The sequence below is a fragment of the Nyctereutes procyonoides genome, unplaced genomic scaffold (genome assembly GCF_905146905.1).
Source record: "Nyctereutes procyonoides isolate TBG_1078 unplaced genomic scaffold, NYPRO_anot_genome, whole genome shotgun sequence".
Lineage (NCBI taxonomy): Eukaryota > Metazoa > Chordata > Mammalia > Carnivora > Canidae > Nyctereutes > Nyctereutes procyonoides.
This window is the reverse complement of record NW_026575052.1, coordinates 20548524-20565681: the sequence shown is the minus strand read 5'-3', so window position 1 is coordinate 20565681 and position 17158 is coordinate 20548524. Positions and strand designations below refer to the sequence as shown.

General features: G+C 58.3%; 1 protein-coding gene across 5 annotated transcripts in view; it reads right to left on the bottom strand.

The window, feature by feature from the left end:
- Positions 1 to 17158, bottom strand: part of ADCY7 (adenylate cyclase 7) — a 55798-nt gene that overhangs the window by 38202 nt on the left and 438 nt on the right. For 3 of the 5 annotated variants that reach the window (XM_055331212.1, XM_055331210.1, XM_055331215.1), the window contains exon 1: positions 290 to 714. The exons of 1 other annotated variant lie outside the window; for it this stretch is intronic. The gene's annotated coding sequence lies outside the window, so the exon portion shown is untranslated. Of the gene's footprint in view, positions 1 to 289; positions 715 to 12967; positions 13094 to 17158 lie in introns of those variants that run through there. One more of the 5 variants, XM_055331214.1, reaches the window with a different exon arrangement.

Below are 17158 nucleotides of genomic sequence, written 5' to 3'. Positions count from 1 at the left end.
AATTCCCCCCTAACTTGGATTTGGTACCCACACTGCCCACCAAGACACAGGGCACCTGGCCCATCACTGCCTGGCCACAGGACGCCCCCCACAAGCCGATGTCTGGGTACACAGTGCCCAGCTTCCAGAACCCAACAGCCGGCTGGCACAGAGGGGACACTTAAAACCCAAACTCCAGGGACTGAGCCAAACACAGCGTGTGCTTAATTCAGGGCATTCAGGGGCTGGGCCCAGCCCTGCCGTCCCTGCTCCTGTCCCGTGAGCTCTGCCCTCAGCCGCAGCTTCTCACCTGAGCAGTGGGAACAAAAATGCCCCCAGCCTCCTGGCCCATTCTGGCAGCGAAATGACCTCATGGCTGTAAAACTTCCTTATAAATCCAGAAACTTCACACACTCAGGCGCCGCCCACAGGAGAACAGGCCCTCTTCTTGGGGTCCAAGCTCCTCCATCCCACCAGAAAGCAGGGCCCGACAAAGGGATGCCGAAGCTCTGGTCCCGGTCCCTGCCACAGGCACTGCCTGGCACTCGGGCACCCCCTCCCCGCAGTGGCTCCAGGGAGTCTGGGTGCTTCAAAAGAGGACGCCTCCGCATTAGCCTGGGCCCCCCATCAAAGCAGCACCTCCAGCTGACTTCAAAGGGCTCCTCCTCCCCCAGCCGGATGGGCCCGAGGGAGACAGGTGTAGAGGCCAGCAGTGGGGATGGGCAGAGCCAGGAGGCCCCCGGCCCACAGGGCGAGGAGACGTGCGGGCGGTGGAGTCGGGCTGCCTACTGCAGAGGTGGGGAGACTGAGGCGAGCGGCCTCCCATCCACAGCCCCGCCTCTTAGTGAGATCAGGGGAAACTGGGCCCCACACACAGCTCTAATCTAAATGCACACCGGCCCCAAAGCTGTGGCACCTGTGGGACTCAGTCTTCCCATCTGCACAAAGGGGCTAGGCCGCAGGCTCCCGCCTCTCCCTGCTCAGCCGGCCAGGGAGCCTGGCAGCCATCCACCTGAGTCAGCGGCACCAGAGGTAGGGACGCTGAACTACTCCCAGGGGCAACAAGGGCCCCTGCAGGGGATGACAAGGGCCTGGATCCCAGAAGACAAAGAGGTGCCCACTGGGGTACTCTGGGTCCTGAGGCATGGGTGGTGGCACCGCCTATGACACGCATGGCCTCGCATTCCCTAAAAGCCACGCCTGCTGTGCTGCCAACCCCAGGTGGGCACAAGCTCCTCCCTAGGTCATGAGGGCTCCCGCTTCCAGGAGGAAGCCCAAGAGGTAAGCCCTGGGGGCCATGTCTGGGAATCAGGGTACCCACAACAAAGACCTCAGTTTGTTTCTCTCCCCCTGGGCACAGTCCTAGGTAATTCCCTCCAGTGGTCAACGTGGGGAAGGGTACAGACCAGGGCATAAAGGGGAGGATGGAGAGAGGAGGGGGATGACTACAGAGCAAGGGGGGCGGGGCTGCCAAGGGACTGACTCCAGAGCAGACTGCAGGAACCTCCTCTTCTCCTGAGTTTGGGGACCCCTGAAGGGGAAGCCCTCACATGGGTGACCTGTGCCTGGAAGAGGTGTGAGGCAGGGCAGCAGTCAGCAGAGGGGCTGCACGGGCAGAGGGCAGGGGTGAGGCCAGTGCGCTGGCCGAGTCAGGTCGGGGGTGCTGGCCAGAGTGCACAAGTGGCCCCGAGGGGTAGGACTGGCCTACGACAGGGGGGCTGGGACCAGAGGACCCCAGAAGCCAGAAGAAGGGGCTCAAACGTGACACAGGCGGGAGAACTGATGGAGGGTATGTGTCAGAGGAACCCAGGAAGCCCGCCGGCCCCCTCGCCTGGGTCCCACCCCACAGGGACACAGGGCCAGTGCTCAGACAGCGCCTGGGAAAGAGCTGCCTTCGGGGTCAGGAGAAGGGACAGCAGGAGAAGGGACGATCCAGTGTCGTGAGAGAAGGGTCACGGAAGAGGAACTGAGCCACCTCTGACCCAAGGCTCACCCCACCCCAATACCTAGAGGGCTCGCAGGGGAAAATCGGGAAAGGTGGGTACTCCGGCCCACATCTGCTCCCGGGATCCACCAACACCCCAGGCCTGACGGGGCTGGCTGTGAAATCCGGGGGCAGCAGCAGGTCAAGCCAGATGCCCAGGGCCAACGCATGGGCGCCCTGCCACCTGCCCTGGGCGCTGGGGTGGGAGAAGCTCTCGTGGGTGGGTGGAGGCAGAGCCTGAGGCGGGGGCAGAGCTGGAGGGCCCAGGCAGGGGAGCGGCTGGAAGGCTCGGGCCACCAGCAGGACAACTCCTGCCCTGGGTGTGCTGGGCCCAGACACTTGGGAAGAGTTTTCCAGGTGTATGTGGCTCTCTGGGCAACCTGCCTGGGCACGGCCACTTTACAGATGTGAGACGGCAATTAGCCAGAGGCTGCAGGCTCCCAATGAGGCCCCTCCCCCAGCCCTTCCCATCCTGACCACCCAGGTCCCTCCCCCAGCGACGTCCACCCTCCCACCCAAAGCAGGACAGGCGGAGGAGAGCCCCCAAACACAGCTACATGGCAGCGGTAACACCTCCCCTCGAATCGTGGCTCTGCGGCACCAGATGCAACGCGTCACCCTGTTTAAGCCTATAACCACCTGATACATGGGGAACCATGAGCAACCCATTTTGCGGATGCCAGAACCTGGCTCAAATACCTGGGCTCACCTCACTGGCAGCAAGCAGAGTGAGGCCCCAACGACCTCCAGAAGACCCCTGCCTCTCTGGCTGTTCAGATGTGATGGTCTCGTTCTCTGAACCCAACTAACTCCCCACTCGCAGCTGCACAGCTCTTTTCAAACATGCTAAATGCCCAAGAGGCCACCATCCCAGCTCCCCCTCACCCCCTCCCTGAGACCGGGCCCCATGGAAGGCTAGAACCAGCCACTCTGATTGCGGTGTGCGGGGTGACCCACTCTGCTCCCTGAGCAGTCCCTGAATGGTCCCGGCTGGATGAACCCTGCCCTCGGCCTGGGCAACTGAAGATGGAAAGTTGCCATTGGCTCAGAGTGAATGTGCCCCGCGCCCTCTTTCTCCAGGACAGGAGAAAGGATGTGGGGCATTGAGGGGTGCGTCAACAGCCACCTCTCAACGATCTCCCCTAGGATAGGATGGCAAGGGGTCAGGATAGGATATCCAAAGGGTCAGATCACACAGCACCCAGTGGAAGCAGGACCCCAGGACACATCCCAGGAGGCGGGAAGAGCCCGAGCCTGAGCCAGCCCCAGCCCCAGCGCAGCAGGTGCAGACAGGGGACAGGCCAGGCCCAGGGTCGGGGACCTACTCCAGGGAACCAAATTTCTCATTCCCCACAGTGACGATCCCCCTCCCACTAACCCTTCAAAGCCAGCCAAGCCCTGGCTCTGCTGGGCCGCACCCAGCCTCTCCAAAGAGGAGGCACCTTGTCCTGACCCTGCCGTAGGCCTCAGACATGGTGGCTCTCTGTGACAGTGTGTGTACCTGGAGAGCCCTGGTGACTGCCTCGCTGTGTGACCCAGGACAGCAAAGTGCCCTGCTGGGCCTCTGTCTTCTCCTCTACAAAGTGGGGCTGCAGGGTACCTAACACACAGGGTGGGGGTGAGCAAAGCAGGAAATGGGTCAGACCAAGAGTTATAAACTATAAAGGGGAGATGCACGTCCCCACAACAACATCTGAGAGAAAGTCTGACCTTTCCCTCCTCTTGAAAAAGAACTTTGGCCTGTTTGTGGAGGCCCTCGTCCTGTCTCATGCCATCACTCGCTGCCTGGGCCCTCCCTGCACCCACACCCACTCCTCTGGGACCCACAGGAAGACAGCCCCTCTCAAGACCCACTCCTGGCCAAGGGGCCCCTCAAGACCCCCCCGTCTCCAGCCCCCAGAAAACGGCTGCCAGTAAACAGCCACCGCTTCGCACTAAAACTCTACAGGACACTCTTCCCCCAACAAAGTTCACACCTTCCCTTCTGAGGGCCCAGAATCCGGAACAATTGGAGAGCCTCCCTCCCTCTGCACCCACACCTCACATCGGAAGCCACAAGAAAACCCCGGAAGGCCCCCATCTGGAGGTGGGGAGACCCACAGCTTGGTCAGAAACAGACCCTCCCAGAAGAGACCCTCCCAGACTCCGGGCCTGCAGACGCCTGCACTTCCGGCTGAGCCGGTCCCTCTGCACTTCCTCTTAGGTCTGCTCACTTCTCGTTTCAGTATCTTCTTCAGCCTTGTCCCAGGCACAGAGACCCCAGGAAGTCACAGATCCAAGGTCCCATGCACAGGGTGGCTCTTTTCTTTCTCAAATGCATCAAAATAAATACCTAGCAAATTTTAAACACGTTCGTCCACAGATGGGCTAAACACCCCTCCCCCAGAGTCCCCGTCTGGGAAAGGCTGGCCTCGTCACTCTCACCTGGGCCACCCTCACGTCCACCCTCACGTCTGGGGCCGACGGCCCACGGCCATGCAGCCATCCAGACAGAGACGGCCCTGGACTCCGGCCACCCGGCCAGGCCTCAGGGGGCCAGGGACCCTGCTGCACAGACACCCAGCCCTGGACCCTGCCTTCCTCCCCCTACCCCCCCAAGGGCTGGCCAAAGAGGAAGCGCCCAGTGCCAGCTGTCCTGAACCCCAGCTGGTGACACAGAAACGAAGCACCTGCTTCACCCTCCACACATGGGTTTGGATGAACACAAAGAACGATCCAGAAGGACTTACTCCCAGTGGTCCACGTCTGTCCCTGGGGGGGTGGGGGGGTGGGGGCTTGGGTTGGGAGAGGCTGGGGGAGAGGAAGACTATTCCATTTTCCTGAGGCATCTTGGTTCTGTTCCTTGGGCATGTGTCACTTTCAGAGTTTGGGTTTTTTTTTGGGGGGGGGCGGGTATTTTTCTTTTGAACTTAACAAACTAAGCCCGGTTGCCTTTCCCTCGCTGTTACTGTCGCAGAGAGAAGTAAAGTGTCCTTGCAAATGTACAGTTACAAACTTGAAAAGGGGCCACCCGAGAGTCTGGGGCACGGCCACGGTAGTAAGGTCCTGTGTCCAGGGGCCGCCCCGGTGTCCCGCAGCCCAGACCCTGGCCACCCAGGCCCCGCAGCCCCCCTTTACCTGGCTCTCGTCCGGGCCCCCTGGGCCGCCAGGCCAGGGTCTGCGCCCGCGTGGAGGCGGCCCGGCCCACCCGTCCCTGCTCGGCGGCGCGTCCGGGCGCACGCATGGGAAGCCGGGCCCCCGGGGACCTACCCGCCGCCGCCGCCGGGCGCATCTGGGACCCACCACTTCCTGCTCCCCGGCAGCCGCTGCACAAAAGCGGAGGCTGAGCCCTGAGCTCGGCGCCTCCGGGAGGGGGGGCTCTCCCAGCTGCAGCGGGGGCCTCAACAGAAGTGGGGAGAGGCATCGGGCCAGGCTCCTGGCTCCAATGACTTCATGGAAATTGGAAGCTTGAAGCTGGAACGGTTTTCAAAAAGTGAAAATAAAACAAGCACCACAGCCTCCGTGAGCAGCCCCGAGAAGATGGCTGGAGGCCGCCGGGAGCAAATGCATCCTTGAGGAGCATTAAGGAGAGAGCAGCCCAGCAGGGAGCCCCATCCTGGCTCCGCTGCTCACAGGCATGGCCCGAGCCTCAGTTTCCCCACCTATGCACTGATGAGCTTCATCCATCCCGGAGAGGTCAAAGGCCTCCAGTCTCACCTGCTGCCTGTCCATTTCGCAGCTGCCCCCAAGCCAAGGCCCATGCCCGGAGCTGCTATTCTGAGCAGCTCGAGCAGCCCCAGGAGGCCAGAAATCAAGCCCCTTCTACTTTGCCAGCCCTCAGTTTCCCCATTGGGATCATGCAGTGCTCAGTGGTGAGGCAGCAGGCTAGGAAGGGCTAGGAAGCAGGGAGCAGAAGGCTCCTAAAATAGAAGAGAAAGGCCCTCCTGGTCCTCAGGGACCCCACTGAACTTGTGACCTGGGGTCCCAGGAGCTCTTTCTACCTTTTATCCTGACAGCAAAGCCTATTGTTTGGTAGCAGAGAGGAGAACACAGCCTGACCTCCCCAGCTGACACTCCCGCCTTCCCCCAGGTCTCTCTTTCAGCTCTCTCCTCAGAGGAGGCAGGGGCCAGGCTCCTCCCTTCTGACCTGCTGCACCCCCAGCCTGGCCACTGGGCGCTTGACACCCCAGGCCTCACCCAGACTTCCGGCAGGCAGGGCCTGCACACGCAGGCTAATGATCAGCACTCAGACACTGACTGTGTGCTGGCATCGTGCACAGCCTGCCCAGCAGCCCCATGGGGAAGGTCCTGCTCTCACGCCCCTTCTGCCGAGCAGGAAGCTGAGGCTCAGAGAGGTCACCCACTCGCCCCAGCACACACAGCTAAGAAAAGGCAGAGCCAGGATTCAGACTCCAGTCTGTCTGATTACGGCCCATGCTCTCAGCCACTCACCCCATGGCCATCATGGGACCAAAGAAGGGCTTCCCTGAGGACAGGCTGCTCCAAACCCCACTACACCCTCCTCAGCAGGGTGCCCTCGCCGGGGATCTCCAAGCCCCAGCACTCGGTGCTCTCTAACTTGCTGAGCAAACTGCCCCACAGGAGGGGCAGCCTTGGGCTTTCTCAGTGTCATATCGGGAACACGTTTCTGCTCACACCAGGTGCCAGGACACAAGCATGGCCCCTTTGCTGTCCCGCTCGGCGACACCTGCTCTCCTCCCTGTGGCCAGGACACAACCGTGACTTGGATGCAGCCTCTGATGCCAAGCTCCCAAGCCAAGCCGTGCCCACTGAGGCCAACACAAATGTCTGGGAGAATCACCCAGGAAGATGAGACACATGGCCCCAGAGCTCAGGGCAGAGAGACAGCAATCCCCTGGCTCCCCCGGGAGCCACATGCTGAGAAAGTGGCAAGACCACGGAACAGTGGGCAAGAAGGAATAAAAGCACAGCAGAAAGAAGGTGGAGAGGGCTGTCAGGCGGCCACAGGACAAAGAACGCCGAGCCCCAAGCCAACATCTTGGCCTCATCTGACACCCAGATGTCAAGCCCTCCCCCTCCGGAGGAAACCCACAGCATCCAGGGCATGTGGGGCTCCAGGCAGGTTTCTGGAAGGGGAGTGGGAGCAGAGAAACACCATCTGTACTACAGTCGCCTCATCTTTTCCTTCCCCTAAAGCCAGGGGGGCTCCCCATATCCCAGAGGAGGCCCAGAGGGGTCGGAGCAATCGGGCTAGTGATTTACCAGCCCAGCCCCTGTCCCATGGATGAGGAAGGAATAGGCTTCCAGGCACCAGAGTCAGAGCCCCCCTGAGCAACCCTGGCCAAGTTGTGTGATCTTGGCAGTCCAAGAGCCCTTCTGTAAGGTCATCCAGCTCCTTGGGAAGCTGGGCGGCTTAGGTGAGAAACGTGTGTGAGGCACATAGTAAGTGCTCAGTTAAAGCCAGAAAGCAAGGGAGGCCAGGCCAAGTGGGTTCTCTCAGCCCCAAACCCCAGATCCTGGCTCTACTGCATGCCTGCCCCAGTCACAGGCCTTCGTGGTTGGTTAGGCGTCCCTACAACTCATGTTTCCACCCTCTCCGACCAGGAGTCAGAAGGCCCTCCTTCCAGCCTGGAACTTATAACCAGCTGCATGACTTCAAGCAGCCTCCTCCCCGCTGGAAACCCAGTTTCCTGCCCGTTAAGTGAAGCACTGAGCCCGGGCATGTCTATATGTTCCCAGCACAGGAAAGAAAGGGATCCCAGCACATCCCTGAGCCCACGTTCCACGCCTCACTCTTTCGTGCCTTGACTCAGACCCTTCTGCCACCAGGAATGGTCAAAACACCTATCCTGCCGAGACAAGTATAAATGCCATCTCTTCCAGGAAGCCTTCCCCAGTGTCCCATCACTACCGCCTCTGGGCCGCAGAGCGTCCAGGCCTCTCCACAGAGGGTTAATAGTGCTATACCCTCCTGCTGCAGTAACTGTGTCTGCTCTGGTAACGGCTCCCTGTTCCTACGGGGAACCGGCCCTTCGGCGGTGGGCTTGTCACCACTGCCCACTGAGGAATGGGCACGGCACTCAAAGGGGTCCAGTGAGATCCAATTCTGGGACTTTGGTTGGAACTATATAGGAAAAATGTGCTCCTTCCAACAGCCTGGTAGGATGTGAGCTAGAAGCTACTGGCCCTACCTTTGCCTCTGCAGTAGCCAGCCTCCAAATGACCTCCAACAACCTTCAGCGTTCATGCCCCCCGCACGACCTTCTTGACCCCCCAAATATTGCAAGCCTCGGATGTGTGACTTCTGAGGCCACGAAAGACACCGTGGCTTCCGCCTCGTCCCCTCTTGGATGACTGGCTCCGGGGGAAGCCGGTGAGGACCCTCGAGCACTCCCGTGGCGGGCCCGACCGTGACAGAGCCACCTTGGAAGCAGAGCCTGCAGCCCCAGTCACAAGCAGAGGGACCCCCTCCGGCCACAGCGGCCCCGGCCTGCTGAGGAGTGACCCAGGAGACCCACCTCTCCCGAGTGCCAAGGCACTCAAGAGGCCCCCAGGGACATCTCTGCCTAACTGACCTGCACTCGGATTCTCCCAAGAGCCCAGAGCAGAGACCAGCACCCACGGCACCACCAGCAGTGAGGGAGGACACTCCCGCCCAGCCGCCTGGGAGGACAGAGCAGGCCGGCCCAGCCCTGGCGTCGGGTCTGCTGGCCCCAGCTCATCCGGGCTCGTGGCCAGGACGACTGCACTGAGGTCCCCACGGAGGGGTCCTTGCTGAGGCAGGCACAGCCTTGTGGCCCCGTCACTCACCTTCCTTCCAGACTGATTTTTCACAGTGGGGGCAGGGGCGCGGGGGGGGGGGGGGGGGGGGAGGGTGCATTCCAAAGCATCAACTCACCTCCGGCCCCTCTGCCTTCATCTCTTCCTGGCTGTGGGCTCAGGGGTGCGCTGGGATCCCTTTTTTTTTCCCAGACTGGGAACATATGGACGCACTCGGGCTCACTCCTTCACTCCACAGGCAGAAAACGGGGTTTTCGGAGAAGGGGCTGGCTGAGGTCATGCGACTGGTCACAAGTGACAGGATGGAACTAGGGCCTCCTAACTCCTAATCAGTGGTGGTCCTCAAGGGCAGCTTGGGGTGAGCCTCAAAGCCACTCCAAATAAACACATGTGCTAAGTAAACAGCATCTTAGCTATTACACTCGGCTCCTCTCAACCACTGCCCCTCCTCTGTAGGAACCCGCCGCTTATCGCCGGTCCAGTGCCAGAACAAGGAGAGAGGAACAGCCCTACATCCTATGATGCTGGTGGTACAGCCCACCGGAGGGCAGAGGACTGACTCCCTCGACCCCGATGGCCTCAGCCTCTGCCAGGCCTGGGAGACGGGGCTTTGGAGAAGGAAGGGGGCAGCCAGGGTCACAGTGTGTTGAGTAACAGCAGAGAATCTTAAAAGAACAGATGTGAAAGCTACTGCCCTGCCAACCAAAAGTCCTCATTTCCTTTGAGAAACTTGGCAGCTGGGCCCCGCCAGCAGCCGCCTGTCCTTCCCCACACCCAGCTACAGTGTGAACTACTGAGCGTGGGGAGGAAGGCCACGCTCCCCGCCCAGATCCTAGGCAGGGGATCACCACCGTGATGCTACACCGTGAAAGCGGCAGCCACGGACCTGTGTGCAGAGTGCCACCTCTCTTTCACTTAACAATATCACAGATGTGCATGTATTTTTTGTACACAGGAAAATCTAGGGGCGCCTGGGCGGCTCAGTCAGTTAAGCGTCTGCCTTCGGCTCAGGTCATCATCTCAAGTTCATGGGATCAAGCCTGCACTGGGCTCCGACCTCAGTGGGGAGCCTGCTTCTTCCTCTCCTTCTCCCTCTGCCTGTCCCCCCTGCTCATGAGTGCATGTGTGTGTTCTCATTCTCTCAAATAAATAAATAGGGCAGCCCCGGTGGCGCAGACATTTAGCACCGCCTGTAGCCCGGGGTGTGATCCTGGAGACCCGGGATCTAGTCCCACGTCAGGCCCCTGCAGGGAGCCCACTTCTCCCTCTGCCTCCCTCTCTCCCTCTCCCTCTCCCTCTCTCTCTCCATCTCCCTGTGTGTGTCTCTGCCTCTCTTTCTCTCTCTGTGTCTCTATGAATGAATAAATAAAATCTTTTAAATAAATAAATAATCTTTTAAAAAAATAATCTAGAAGGCTATTCCCAAATCTTAGGAGTTACCACTAAGTTGGTAGAATTTAAGTCTTGTTTTCATAGCTATCTTTTTTATGACTATTTTCCAATTTTCTTTAAAAAAATTACCCGTAACCCGTTTTATTAAGAGATGCCAGGCAAAAGGATCATGAAGAAAAAACAAGAAGGGAAAACAATGTCCTGAGAGTGGAAGTTCTCCCCCAGCACCAGACTCTGGCACCACTTGTAACCAGGTGGAAATGGGTAAATTGTAACTAAAAATGCTATTATGCTAAAGCCACCAAATGTCAGCGCTGCCAGCCCCCCAGCAGGAGCTTGCAAGCCTGCCTCCATCTGGAGCACGCTCTTGTGCACAACGAGATCAGATCAAGCCTCCACATAGCTCTCCTGATTTACAGGAGGTTCACAGGGGTAAGGGATGTGTTACACATGATAGGAGGCTCCAGTATTAGGAAAAGGGATCTGGCTTCAAACCCCTCCCCTAGAGCAAAACAAAACAAAAACAACCTATGGCTCCAGAGAAGGAGGGAAGTAATGACCATCAGTCCTACAGAGGAAAGACGGATGACTTGAGAATGATGTCATGCGATCTCATTATAGAGACCTTACTGGGACCCACATTTTCAAAAACCAAAATAGATCTATATTTGACGTGTATGGAAGGATTGGACATTTGAACCCTGAATGGCTGGCTACAGTCATAGAGAATACTACTAGGTTTCAGGTGTGGTAATAATCCAGGGGTGGGGGGTGAGTCCTTATCTTGCAGTAATAAATGCTACAACTTGTCCAGATGAAGCAATAGGTCTGGAGGGGAGGAAGGAGGGAGGACTGGCCAAGAGTGGGAAGGTGGCAGCTAAGGGATGGGTATGTGGGGGTGGTCACGCTCTTCTGTCTTCCCTGGTATCCAGGTAACCCTTCCCTAGGGAAGCTGAGACATGGGCCCTGGAGGAAGTCTGGCACCTTGTCCTGTTCAGAGTGTCCGCAATGAAGCAGGGCTGGTAAGCCTCTTCCCACAGATGGGAAATGGGCCGTGCTGGGAGGGAAGGCCACTCACCTGGGGCCTCAGGACCAGAACCTAAGGGCAAAGCCAGACTCGATCCCACTCCTGACCCAACCCCCAGACCACACAGGATGAGCTCCCAAACTGAACCCCAGGCTCTGGTGCAGGAGGCCGCAGGGTCCCAGGCTCCGCAGTCACCCCGCAGCCCGGGGGCAGAGGCACACCTCCTCCTTGGCCTCGGCCTCCACCCACCGCCCCCACAGGAGCAGAAAGGCTGCCAGTATCACCCAGGGTGCCAGGATGAACCCCTCTCCCTGCAAATTTCTCATGAGAGCCCCTCCCTGTCTCATCCTCTGACCACAAAGCAGCTTCCCGGGAGCGGGAGCGGAGCGCCCTCCACGCCCCAGACGCTGCCTGCGCAAACCTGTGTCTGCAACGCGGGGGTGTGCACCCCTACTCATTCACCCCACACAAGGAGTCCCCAACGAGTACAAACCCTTCACTGCCTGCTCTTCGGAGTAATGCTCTAACCACAAAAATATCGCACCAACCTACAAGTCCAGAAATAGGGGACCGAGAAAATCAGCCAGGGATGCTCGGGGAAGGAAGGCTGGGCCAGCCTGCTGTGTCTGAGAACCCCAACGACTGTGCTCACCAAGCGAGGTGGGCACCCCGGACAGATGGAACTGTCCTTAGAGGACAGTAAAGAAATGTGTCCTGTGCAATTTGTTTTCTTGTCCTTTGTTTGGGGAAGAAAAAAAAGTCCTCCTGAAGGATACACACCCGTATGTTAATGATTGCTTGAAGAATACAGATTCTGGCTTTTGTCCTCACTTTATTGCTTGAGTTTTCTGATTTTTCAATAATAAATGTGAATTCTCTCTGTAATTAACATAAAAAATTCAAGCCACTTAAAAGGAAGATGTGGGCTGTGTCCTTCTCCTGGGAAGGTCAGTGAGAGCCTTGGCGGAGAGGCAGAAGCAGCATGGCTGTGGGGCCTCTGGCGGTCACAACGCCACTCTGAGCCTCGGTTTCCCCATCTGCTGGGGAGGCCCACCATCCCCGTGGAGCCGGCTCCCTCCCCTGTGAGCTGAGGACTGTAAGACACACCTGCAGAGTCAGGTAGACAATGCCTGCCCAGCCTGGGCCTCTCCCACCCACCCCGTGGACAGCCAGGCCCATCTCTGGCCTTCGCACATCGCTCTGCGTCTCGGGCACTCCTGAGCCTGCGTGTCGGAGGCCAGGCGCTGGGAGGAACAGTCCTCACGGCCACACATGCAGGAGTCCACCTGCCACCTGGAGGCTGACCTGCCAGTCCCTTGAATCCTTCTGACTGCCCCCCAGGAAGATAATATAACCCCTGGTTCTTCTGCAGAGGAAGAACCAGACGCTCCGAGGGGACAAGTCTTCCTATCTGCACACACAAAGCAAGTTGAAGACTGCAGCCTGGGGACCCTCCAGTCACGGGGCTCTGGGGGCAGAGGTACCAGTCAAGCATCCTGCATCCTTTTGGAAGAGCCAGGCGCCCTGCCGAGGGCTGCAGGCAGCATCGAGGGAGGCCTGGGAGCTGATGGGGCACATAGCAGGCTGGAGCCACAGAGCTTCAGGCTCCCATTCCTCCTCCCCTGCAGCCCAGGCTGTCCACCCCCCGCACCCAGTAGTTGAGTATAGGCTCACTGTAGTACCGTCTGGATGGAGAAGTGGGCTGGGAGGAGACTGAAGGGGACATCATGCAGGCAGGGAGGAACCCAGCCTTGGGGCCTGGCACCCCAGGATCATGTGTGTAACAGCACTTCCCCAGGACAGCACACTCAGAGCCCCAGAGGCCAGGGGTTTGGGACACTAACCAGTGAGGCCGGTGGGCCTAGCAGGAACGTAGGCAGGGTTACAGGCCTCCTGAGTCGGCAAAGGAAACCAGAAATCTGGGTTTGTGTGCAGAATGTCACAGCTTCATATTCTGGCAATGAATCCAAAATAAATTATAAGCAGCTCTCCCATCGGTGCTCTGGACTTACTGCTGTGTGACCCAGAGCAAACCACTTAACCTCTCTGGACTTCAAGTGTATCATCTATGAAGTGGAAAAAATAACACAGGTTACTGTGACGATAAGCTACACTTTGCCCATACTAATGAGAATAAGCAGCCATGGTGAGCAGCGAATGTGCGCTGAGCGCAGGTACCATTCTGAGTAATGTGAATTAGTGTCATTTCTTTTTTTTTTTTTTTAAGATTTATTTATTTATTCATTCAGAGAGCGCGAAGAGAGAGGCAGAGACACAGGCAGAGGGAGAAGCAGGCTCCATGCAGGGAGCAGGGGTCTCCAGGATCACACCCCTGGCTGCAGGCGGCGCTAAACCGCTGCGCCACCGGGGCTGCCCAATTAGTGTCATTTCATTCTGACCGTTAGACAGGCATTTTTTTAACTTCATATTTTGCCTATTTGTGCTGTTTTGCCTCACTTTATGGATTGCTTACTCTGTGCCCCTCTACCCCTAAATACTTCAGCGCGTGTTTCCTAAGAACAAGGACCCAGGACTCCTGGGTGGCTCAGCAGTTGAGCATCTGCCTTCGGCTCAGGGAGTGATCCCAGGGTTCCGGGATCGAGTCCCACATCAGGCTCCCTGCAAAGAGCCTGCTTCTCTCTCTGCCTGTGTCTCTGCCTCTCTCTGTGTGTCTCTCATGAATAAATAAAATCTTAAAAAAAAAAAAAAGAAGAAGGACCCATATAACTAGCTATCAGGTCAGTTAACACTGATACAATGCTTTTATCTACAGTTCATATTCAGTTTGGTCAACTGTCCCAATAGCATCCTTCACACAATTTTTTTTTTTTTCCAGCCTGGGTTCACATTCTGAGTTTGGTTGTCCTGTCCCCTTGGTCAACTTTAACCTGGAACCTCTCCTTGGCCTTTGAAGATAAGTATTCTTACTGGCTCCATTTCACAGATGAGAAACAAGCTCAGAGAGGGTGAAGCAGTTGCTCGAAGTCACACAGCCAGGAAATGTGGAGCAGAGACAAGCTCAAGAGGTCCCCTCCAGAGGCTGCGTTCTTGTCTACCAGGCGTGAGAGCTTGCAAATAATAGCCTTTGTTGTTAATGGCTGGAAACAGTGGCTCCCTCTGCAAACAGCCGGACTGCTCCCAGCCACCTCACTCAGCAGGTGGTCATTAACGGAAGGAGTGGCCTCCTCCTGCCAGCTCTGTACACCTGGCAATGGCCCTGGCCTGATGCCCACCACCCCACCCTGCAGGGCTCCATTTAGCCCCCTCTATAATAAGCTGGGAGACAGGGCAGTGGAAGGCTGCTGATGGGAGGGGACCCTGGCTCCCGCCTCCCTGTTTCCCCCTCTTAAAGGGACCATTCAGGCTCAAATGTTCCAGGTCCGAAAGGCAGAGGAAGGCAAATGCCTCCAAAAACAAACCCTGAGGTCAAAAGGGCCCCCAGGCCGGGTCCCTGACCCCCAGTACACCAGCACTAAATGAGACCCCTGAGCTCCGCTGTCCAAGAGGGGACTGAGTGCTTTCTAAGACACTTGATGGGGCTGCATGGGAGGGAAGGGTTTCCAGGAAGAAGGAACAGCAAGCTCAAGGGCTGGGAGGTAGGAATGGGTGCAGGGAGCAGAGGACACAGGACTTGAGGGGTCGCACAGCCTGCAGTACTCAGAGAGGGGAAGGAGCCTGGGGGCTGCTCCCACACTCAGCTTCCTCAGTGAGGACCCTCGGGGATGCAGAGTTATCCACTGCTCTCTGGGTCCGGAGTCCCCATCCCCAATGCCAGCGCAGGCCAGGCATCAGCACAGGACACCACTTGCTTTGGTTCCCGACTGGGTGTGGCCCAGGGCCTGGAGGATGCCATCATCCCCCACCGTCCTTTCCCATCCATCTGCCAGCCAGCCAGCCCCCACCAGATGACCCTCCAGCAGCTGGTCATGAGCCACAGCTCTCCTCAGATGGGCAGTAAGAGACATACGCTGCCAACTCCTAGGAAGGTCTGCAATCCTAGAGCGATTAGGATTTTGTCTTCTGCCTGAGTTCCAGGCTGTTCTGTTGGTTTTCAGGCTAATCCATGCTGCAACATCTCAAAATCCTGGGACCTTCCCGTTGGACACCCTATTAAATTCGGAAATTTACATCTGTCCCCAGACCAGATCCACAAACCCTGGTCCAAGCTTCAGAGGCTGCAGAACTCTTCTTGAAAAGCGTTCCAGGGCAGATGAAAAAAGGAATAAAGTTTTGCTTTTCTTCTTTTTAGACAATTTTGAAAATACAGGAAGCATGAATAAATAAGAAAATGATCCATCATCAGACCCCGCCTCCCCAAAGATGTCCCAGTGAAGACCTCTCCCTGTCTGTCCTTCTCCAGTGTCCAACAGGACACAAACTGGCCTGCCCACCGTGTGAGGCTCTCCCTACAGAGGTGTTCGGGGTCAACATGCACCCACCTTGTCTCCCCCGAGGACAAGTGGGCCCAGGAGGCCAGGGAGCCCACCTCACTCGTCTCTTTGCCTCCTGCCCAGGCTGGCCACTCAAGGCTGCAGTCGGCCGTGGAGTCAACATAAGCTCTAACCCCCTACAGCAGTGCCTGTGTGCCCAGGTACAGAGGAAAGGGGGCCAAGAGGTGGAGGTCAGCAGCAAAGCCCCAGAGCATCCTCGGGTTAAAAGGCAGAAGCAGGAGGAAGGGAGAGAGGTGAGCAGGTGATGTGTTGTGCCCTGGGGGGGAGGGGGCGTGTGGATTTAAGGAGCCCACTTGAGACTCGGCCTGTTGGGGTGAGGTCTGGTTCCTGATGTGCACTTGATCAGACCTGCCCAGAACCACGACACAATAAGACGAGAAGACCAGGAGGCCAGGCCCTCGTTCCAGCTCCAGGCTTAACTTGTTCAAGACCTTTGATGCCCTCAGCTTTCCCACCTGTGGATGGGGCCGGCCATTCCAGCCCTAACTCACAGGATCAGACAATACAAGGGACATGCTGCGGCTCTATAAGCCATCGGGCCTGGAAAACCAAGGATCCCACCTCTCCCTGCCCTCCTCCATTAAAGGCCCAAATGCAACCACCCTTTTTTAAGAGCATTCAAGGGCTGAGGGAAGAGACCCCACATGTGAAGATCGAGAACACTCAGCCTTGGGGGAGGCAGCTGCCCACCTCTGCTCCCCCTGGCACAGCTAGCCACTCCTCTGGGACCCGCTGGCTACCCTCGAGGTCTGCCCCTTACACTTCCAGGTCCACACCAGACAAGCTCCCCTCTACCAGGAGGGCAGCTGCCCATGTGGCAACGCAGTGACTGAATAACAGAGTCCCCTCTGCCTGGTGGCCGGGGACCACCACGGTCCTGCTGGTCATTCATCACACCCCTGTTGTGAGCATCACTCTGGCCCAGGTCTGCGGGCGCGCCAGGACACCTGAGGCAGGTCCAGATGTGGCCGTTCTGGGCACGGCGCCCCCACCCAGGCCCACTGTGCTCCTCTTCTGAAAGGCTGCGCTAAACTCTGCTTCCAGCTTGACTCTGGGACTCTGAGGGAGGGGACCCAAGACAGAAACCAGAAGCGAAAACACCTTCAAAGGGCACTGAGGAAGGCTCCAGCGCCCCTCCCCCAGCCAGGGTCAGTTACACCTCTACCCATTTCCTCCACTCTCGGGTAGGCCTCAGGTTTCAGTTTCCCCCCAGTGGGATCTAAGCCAGGGGCCAGCGCCTCGCCCTCCCCCCATCCCCCCGCACCCTTAACAGGCGGAGGCTCCCGCTCACCCCGGGCAGTGGCTGTATCGCCCCCCCCACCCCCGGCGTGCCCTCACTCAGCCTTCTCCCCATGAGTTATTGTTACTTTAAACACACTCTACTGGCCCCCGGGGCCCGGGCCTTGCCAAGTCTGGGAGACCCAACCGCCCGGCCACTCGGCCCCTCGGCCCCTCGGGTGAGCCTGCCTGCCTCGCTCGGACGCGGCCGGCGCGGGGGCAGGCGCGGGAACCACGGGGCCGCGTCCCTCCGGCAGGTCTCGATCTTGCCATCCGGAAAGTGGGCCCGGGCCCGGCCCCCGCCCG